Raw genomic sequence first — 8224 nt, 5'->3', positions numbered from 1 at the left:
ATGATCAGCCAAACGCAGTTTGGTTGTTTGGAATGGCAGCTTGTGTAAGCAGCTCAGCGGCCAGTATTTTGTCCTGAATTTGGATCTTCAGAACTTTGTAAAGCTACATACAAAATGAGGTTTTATCATGCAAAATTGGATATCCCACCTAGTGCTGGAAGAATAATACCTCAGGAGATTAGTTTTGAAGGATTTTTGAGGTACAATAATAAAAGTAGATCTCCTTTGTATACCCTGAAATAAAGAGTACCTGTTTTCTTTTTAATGTGTTTGGATTTCCAAAGCAGTGTTGGTTTACCAAATTATTTTCACTGCACCTTTTCTACTTAAATATGCATTTGCTACTTTGAATTGCTTTCATGAAAACAAAAGAGATGCAGTCACAACAATAGCTTGTAGGAGTGGAATACACAAGTGAATAAATGTTCCTACGAATATACAGGCATTGGTGAGGCTGCAGCTGAACTGAGTAATTTTGGGATCCAGTTCTATGGATAAAAAAATTGTTCTACCAGTTCGAAATACAGGAAAGGTGGCCAGGGAGTCCAGAGTCAGAAGTCACAGACTGAGGGTGCCAGTTGACAATTCTGCTGGCATGAGGAGAAATTTCTTCACCCCGAGAGTGGTGATCCTGTGGAGTCCTATGCCACGGAAAGCAGTTGAGGCCAAAACACTGAATCCTTTCAGGAAGGAAATAAATATTTCTTCAGGCTAAAGGGATCAAAGGGTATGGGAAGAAAGCAGGAACAGGATGCTGGTTTGGATGATCACATTGAATGGCAGAACAGGCTCAAAGGGCCAAATGACCTACTACTCCTCATATTTTCTATGTTAATACTACTAACTGTACAGCCAATAACTATATTCAGTAGTCAGTTACAGTGGAGATATTAGAGTGCAAAGACTACGGTTACTAATACTGTAAATCTAACTTCTTAATTTAAATTTCCTTCTGTAACCATCTGACTTACACGACCCCCCCCCCCCCCCAAGGAAACAAGTCAAAGCTTTGGTAGAAATTAAAATAGTAACCACTTGGTCTGAGTACTGATTCAAAGGTTTGTATAAAGGTTGCAAAGTTTTTGGCCCTCCATTTACTTCCAGAAATATCTTTCCAGTCTCCACCAACCATCTCATGGTTGTAGACTCCCAGTCATTACAGATGCCACTAGTGCTTTATGAGTAAAGCCATAAGACCAGAAGAAATAGGAACAGGAATAGGTCATTTCAGTCTCTGAAACCTGTTCGATCATTCTGTATGATATTGGCGAATCTGACATTCCTCACATCTACTTTCATGCTATTTCTCTGTAGCTCTTGATTCCTTTAATGATAGAAATAAATCTATCTCAGCCTCAACTACACACAAGGGCATTGCCCCCACAGCTGTCTGAGACAAAGAACCTCAAAGATTCACAATATAGAAACAGGAGTAGGTCATTCAACCCCTCAAGCCTGTCCAACTATTTGGTGAGATCATGACTGATCTGTGGTCTAATTCCATACACCTGCCTTTGGCCCTCATCCGTTCATACAGTTGCTTAACAAAAAAAATTATCTTAGATGTAAAATTAAGCAAAATTAACAGGTTTAAAATTCTTCTTCCTAGCAGTCTAAAATTGATACATCTTTATTCTGAGACTATATCACTTGGTGCTAGACTGTCCCATGAAGGGAAACGTCCTCTCACCATTTACCCTGTCAAGCACCTTAAGAATTGTATATGTTTCAGTGAGATCACCTCTCATACTTCTAAACTGCAATGAGTGATGTTCCAACCAATTCAACCTTTGCTGAAAAGGAAATCCCTCCATGTTGGAGATCATCCTAGTGAACCTTCTCTGAACTTCCTCTACTGGATTTTTGACTTTCTGTTCTTTAGTTCTGAGTCTTGACTCTAAAAACTCTCCCGCTCTGTTCTGAACTTACCTATGCACAAGTTCAACCCATTATTAGCAGAGTCCTTCAATTCTCGAAACTTTTAAACCCAGTATTATGTACATAGAATTTCAACTGAATTCTATTTCATCACCTGATGAAGGAGCGTCGCTCCGAAAGCTAGTGCTTCCAATTAAACCTGTTGGACTATAACCTGGTGTTGTGTGAGTTTTAACTTTGTACACCCCAGTCCAACACCGGCATCTCCAAAGCATGACTATTTGAATGAGATTTGTCTTACACCAGTTTATTCTAAACTGAACTAAATTGCTTGAAAACAAATATAGAGAGAATTTATCTTCTCTAACTTATTCTTGATCCTTCTTTACTGTTATCTCCCAGGCAACTTGATCACCAGTTCAGCTACTGGTAGCAACTTATTTAATCTGCTCCAAAGCCTCACTGACCATCATGATAATGAGAAATTGCTTTTGCTAGCAAAAAGATCAAGAACCGGAAGATACCTATTTAAAGTAATTGCTTCTTTTGCCAATGGCAAGATGAAAGAAAATGATTTTACACAGTGTGTGGTCAGAATTTGGAATACACTGAGAGTATAATGGAGGCAGATTCAAACAAACCTCTTGAAAGTTACTTGGATATTTCTCTGGGGAGGAAGAAATTGCAGGGCTGTGAGGAAAAGATGGAGGACTCTGACCAGGTGAATTGCTCTTGCAGTGAGCTCGCAAGAGCACAAAAGCCTGAAGACCTTCCTCTATTTTGTAATAGTTCTATGACTTTGTTGTATTCATTGGCTGTCTCAATTCTATTTTCATCATTATTGAAAAATAACTATGTATTGTAAGCTTAAACACCAAATGCCTAAGTTTCGGTCATTACTAGTTTGTTATGTCTGCTGATAGTCTCTAGCGTGGCCACTGCTCTATCTGAGAGCAAATCTTTAGGGAATTATAAGTTGCTGAATTATTCCCTTAAAAGCTTTTCTAATTGTTCTTCCAACATGTTGAAAATGCTACAACAACAGCAAAGCAAAATACTGGAATTAGCTACTGCAGCAGTGTGAACATTCAGGAGAGATCCCTAGTTTGTTCTAAGATCTGTGCTTCTCTGTCACTAACATTATACACTTCATAGTAAAATTCAAGCTTGAATCATTAGTCTTTTGTGAATGCACAGATTCAAGTAGTAAGACCCCTCATATTTCTCTCCACATGTTGCAGTGTTTCTTAGATTGGCACAAATGTGGCTTTCAGATGTCCTGATGAGGCAGAAGCTTCAACTTGAAAACAAATATTGTGAGTACTAAATACTGGAGCAACTCTAGACCTGCGTCCAACAAATGGCTGGTCTGAAAGGTCAACAGAACTTGCTTTTGATAACCCTTTAGTGTGACTCCCTGTGCTTCCTTCACATTCCCTCTTGTTATAAACTTTAGAGTAAAATACACAGGAGGTACATTGTCTGATATGTTGGCATGTGAAAAGAATAATACTCCCATTACCCACTACCCTTACTGTGAATTAAAATAAAACAACTTTATTATAATATCGTAAAAATACCCAATTACTTAAAACATTATCCAAGTCAACAAACTTACTGTGCAATGCCTGCTGGATGGATTGTTTTGTAGCCTCTTTTAAGTCCCTTTTTCCCAGTATGGAAATGTTTAGTAAACATATGAAGAGTGTGTATAGTATTAAGAAAATAATGGTTAGGTGTTCAAAATTTAGTTTAAATAAAAGGAATTTCATGCCATTTCATGTCATTTCCCTAAATGTAAAAGTATAAGGGAAGAAATTGGATTGGTGACATTTGATTGTTCTATGTGTGAGGTGAAATAGATCTACTGCTGAGATAGATCTTGGACAACATATTAGGCATAGACATGCTGAAGAATGTAATAAGAAGTAGATAGGGACAGTGATGCATGAAAAAACAGGACGTAAAGGTGGTATTTGGTAGAGTGGAATGATTACATTGTTGCAAGAATTAGAGATTAAATTTACAGGTATTTATTAATGAAGTGATTGCAACCGAATTAAAGAGCAAAGACACTGAAACAGATGTCAGATAAGTGAAGAGCGTTGGTTAAAAAGCAGGTCTAAGTCATACAAATCTGAAAATGTGTTGCTGGAAAAGCGCAGCAGGTCAGGCAACATCCAAGGAGCAGGAGAATCAACGTTTCGGGCATGAGCCCTTCTTCAGGAATTTTTTCTCCTTTCCTGAAGAAGGGCTCATGCCCAAAACGTCGATTCTCCTGCTCCTTGGATGCTACCTGACCTGCTGCGCTTTTCCAGCAACACATTTTCAGCTCTGATCTCCAGCATCTGCAGTCCTCACTTTCTCCTCCTAAGTAATACAAATCCCTAGTAATCCTCAGATTTTGGACGATAAGGAGGAAGATGGAAATGCTGAGTGTGTCGAGTATAGATATAAACACCAAGAAGATAACAATTCCTCAACCTTCCTATGCGCAGATTTCTTGAGCATAGGAATGTTGAGGAATTGTTGTGACAGGCTGAAGAGTGTGTAGAAGGCAATAAAGGCAAGGGCTTACCTATTCAGCGTCTGGATTTGAATAATAAGGCTACTGAGGCATTGATGAATTGTAAGTTTGGGAAGAAAAGGGAAGGAAATTTGAAGGGGCAACAGAAGGATAGGAAAATGAAAGGTGATAGGCCAAATAAAAGGGCTCAGAAATGGTTTGCCATGAAGAAGACTCAGTTTAGGCAGACCCAGAATTTGTATAAGGTTAAAAGGAAGCAGTTAGCTCATGAATTGATGGGGGCACTATGGTTAGTTTATGTCCTCTTAGTGGAGAAGGTTAAAAGAGGTGTTTAAAGAGAAGTTATCTAAGCTGAATAATAAGGCTAGCCTCAGCAAATTTAATCTGATACAGGGACAATGAAACTTGATGGCCTGGGGAAGCTGGTTGAGAAAGAGGAACTGGACCGTGCTATCGATCTGAAAACAGCAGCTGGTCCAGATGGCATGGTACTTCATGATATAATATCAATCCATAAAAAAGATATAACTTGGTTGAGGACTGGTGTAGTTCCAACAGTATTGAAGAGTAGTAGAACCGTGTTAATCCCGAAAGTTGAGAACAAAGAGGAGCTAAGGAATATTGATAATTGGAGGCCAATAACAATAGGCCTGATTTTACTCCAGATTTTACTAAGATAAACAAAAGAAGCTTGAGTGAAGCAGTGGAACTTAATGAAAGACAAAAGGTTTCTCGTACATACCTCGGGATGCGATAAGAATATTTTGATCCTTGATATCATTCAAGGCATGAAGAAGAAGAATTGGGATTTGGAGGTAGGCTTTATTGATTTGGCCAAGGCTTTTGACTCTGTGATGCACAAGTTGCTATTTAAGGCCTTGGAATGGGTGGCTCTTCCAAAGAATTTTATTGGGCTGATAATGGATCTTTACATGAATAGTTCTCGTGTGGTTGAGGGACATAAATACAAAGCACACCCTAATTTATATTGCTCGGGGTGTTAAAAAGGGGGACTCACTGACCCAATATTGTTTAATATAGCTTTGGATCCTTTTATAAGTGCACTCTAGGAACAGTATTTGGGCATTTTCATCAACTTTAAGGAGGAAATGGTGCATTGTGCTGCCTTAGCTTTTGCTGACAACATTGCCCTGTTGACTGTGTCCCATTCAGGAATGGCTAAGAATTTGAAATTGGTTGAGACGTTTTGTGGAAGTACATGGACTGTCGATTAACATCAAAAAGACAAGAGAGTTCTTTCTTTCACACTGAGGGAAAACTTTTCTATATAATCAGGTGGAAAACTGGAAGATGAGGGATAGTGAAATACAATTTATAACCCCTGGAAAGCCAGAAAAATATTTGGTACTCAGATCGATCCGTGGATCAGGATTGATGCTGCAAATGTCGAAGGCAACGTGAGAAGCTGGTAAGAATTTAAGTCAAGCAGTTTTGCACCTATACTGTTATTACAGATTACATTACAGTGTGGAAACAGGCCCTTCGGCCCAACAAGTCCACGCCGACCCGCCGAAGCGAACCCACCCATACCCCTACATTTACCCCTTACCTAACACTACGGGCAATTTAGTATTGCCAATTCACCTGACCCTGCACATCTTTGGACTGTGGGAGGAAACCGGAGCACCCGGAGGAAACCCACACAGACACGGGGAGAACGTGCAAACTCCACACAGTCAGTCGCCTGAGGCGGGAATTGAACCCGGGTCTCTGGCGCTGTGAGGCAACAGTGCTAACCACTGTGCCACCGTGCCGCCCACGGTGTTATATGGCTGAGGTAATGATAATTGAACAGGTTAAATGTGGGTTTGCTCAAAAATACTAGCCAAATGCTTGACTCTGTTTTTCTGTTCCTAAAGATTCAGAAAATGCCCGGGATTACTTTCATTGGCCAAGGAGTGCCAACTTAAAATAATCAACATTACAGTGGAAATTTCTTCAGTGTTCTTTATACCCTCCTGGTATAACATTCCTAATTTCACTTTTACCATTCACATGGCAAAGTTTTTCTCCACTTCACAAGTGAATTGAATTGCATTAGCTTTATTGCCACATGTACTCATCTGAGTACAGTGAAAAGTTTACAAGTCACCATTTATAACAACATCTTAGGTTCAAGGTACCTAGGTACAGATTCTGTCTTCATATAACCAAAGTTTCTTCACTGAGACAGAGATTTCATTGCCTGCATTAAAATACCAGTACTACTCAAGGATAATGAATTACCATGGCTTACAATCATGAAAGCAACAATTTTTGCCATATCCACTTGTAGCATGCAGATTGGGAAAAGAGGAGGTGCAATGAGACCCGAGTATCCTTATCTTGTGGAACTGTTTTGTTGACTAAACTTCATAAGTCTCTTTTGGTCTGATAACATGTTTGCCATGCATCCTGTCAGGTACTGCTAATCACACTGCATTGCCCTTTTTGGCACTGTACTGCTGCATTATTCATAGTTGGGAGTTCTGTTTGGGGCTAGTCTGTCTCTCTGTGTTCTCATTCATCCCAGCAGGGAATCCAGCAACTAATCACGAAACCTGAACTTTCCTTTTGTGGCAATGCTCCATACCTCAGAAAAAAAATCATAATTAACAGCTGCCACAGGTTTCCCTACATTATTTCACCTGCTTAATTGGTTCATTATTGTAGTTCGTAGTTGACAGCTTGTAATATTGATTTTGCCGCATCATTGAATGGCTGTTGTGTGGGTGTTAAAGAATAGGTTTTCAAGCAACTCAAAAAACGGTAAACTGAGGACTAATCAGCATACTTAATAACTGTCTAAAGTATTAAATAGTGATCAACTGACCAATTAATAATGTTGATAAAATAATTGCAAGACCATATTACTTAAAATGCAATCCCACAAAAAGTCACTTTTTCAACTGCCTGAAGAGAGTAGGAATAGACAAGCAGTTAGTGTCTTGTGGCATTCAACAGGGATCAATGCTTGGACCCCAGCTATTCACAATATGTATTCATTATTTAGATGAGGGAACAAATGTGATTTCTCTATGTTTGCAGATGAGACAAAGCTGAATGGGAGGGTAAATTGTCAGAAGACTGCAGAGATGCTTCAGTGTGGTTTGGATAATTTGAGTAAGTGGCATAGCAGATGAAGTAATAATGTGGAAAAAATGTGAGGTTCTCCACTTTGATACTAAAATTGGAAGACAGATTATTATCTGAATGGTGACAGATTGGGAAAAGAGGATGTGAAGTGAGATCTGGGTATCCTTATATACCAATCCTGAAAATGAGCATAGAGCAGGAGGTGAAGGACGCAAATGGTATGTTTGCTTTCATAGTGAGAGGATTTGGTAAGAGAGCACACCTGGAATATTGTGTGCAGTCTTGCTCTCCTTATCTGAGGAAGGATAAGACCATAAGACATAGGAGCGGAAGTAAGGCCATTCGGCCCATCGAGTCCGCTCAGCCATTCAATCATGGCTGATGGGCATTTCAACTCCACTTACCCGCATTCTCCCCGTAGCCCTTAATTCCTTGTGACATCAAGAATTTATCAATTTCTGCCTTGAAGACATTTAGCGTCTCAGCCTCCACTGCACTCTGTGGCAATGAATTCCACAGGCCCACCACTCTCTGGCTGAAGAAATGTCTCCTCATTTCTGTTCTGAATTTACCCCCTCTAATTCTAAGGCTGTGTCCACGGGTCCTAGTCTCCTCGCCTAACAGAAAAATTTCCTAGCGTCCACCCTCTCCAAGAGTTGGGTAACAAATGCTGCCATCAACAGTCATGCCCATATCCCACATAAGAATCATTTTCCTTTTTTC

Source organism: Chiloscyllium plagiosum, chromosome 4 (genome assembly GCF_004010195.1).
Source record: "Chiloscyllium plagiosum isolate BGI_BamShark_2017 chromosome 4, ASM401019v2, whole genome shotgun sequence".
Taxonomy (NCBI): Eukaryota; Metazoa; Chordata; class Chondrichthyes; order Orectolobiformes; family Hemiscylliidae; genus Chiloscyllium; species Chiloscyllium plagiosum.
Note: the sequence above shows the minus strand (reverse complement) of the source record.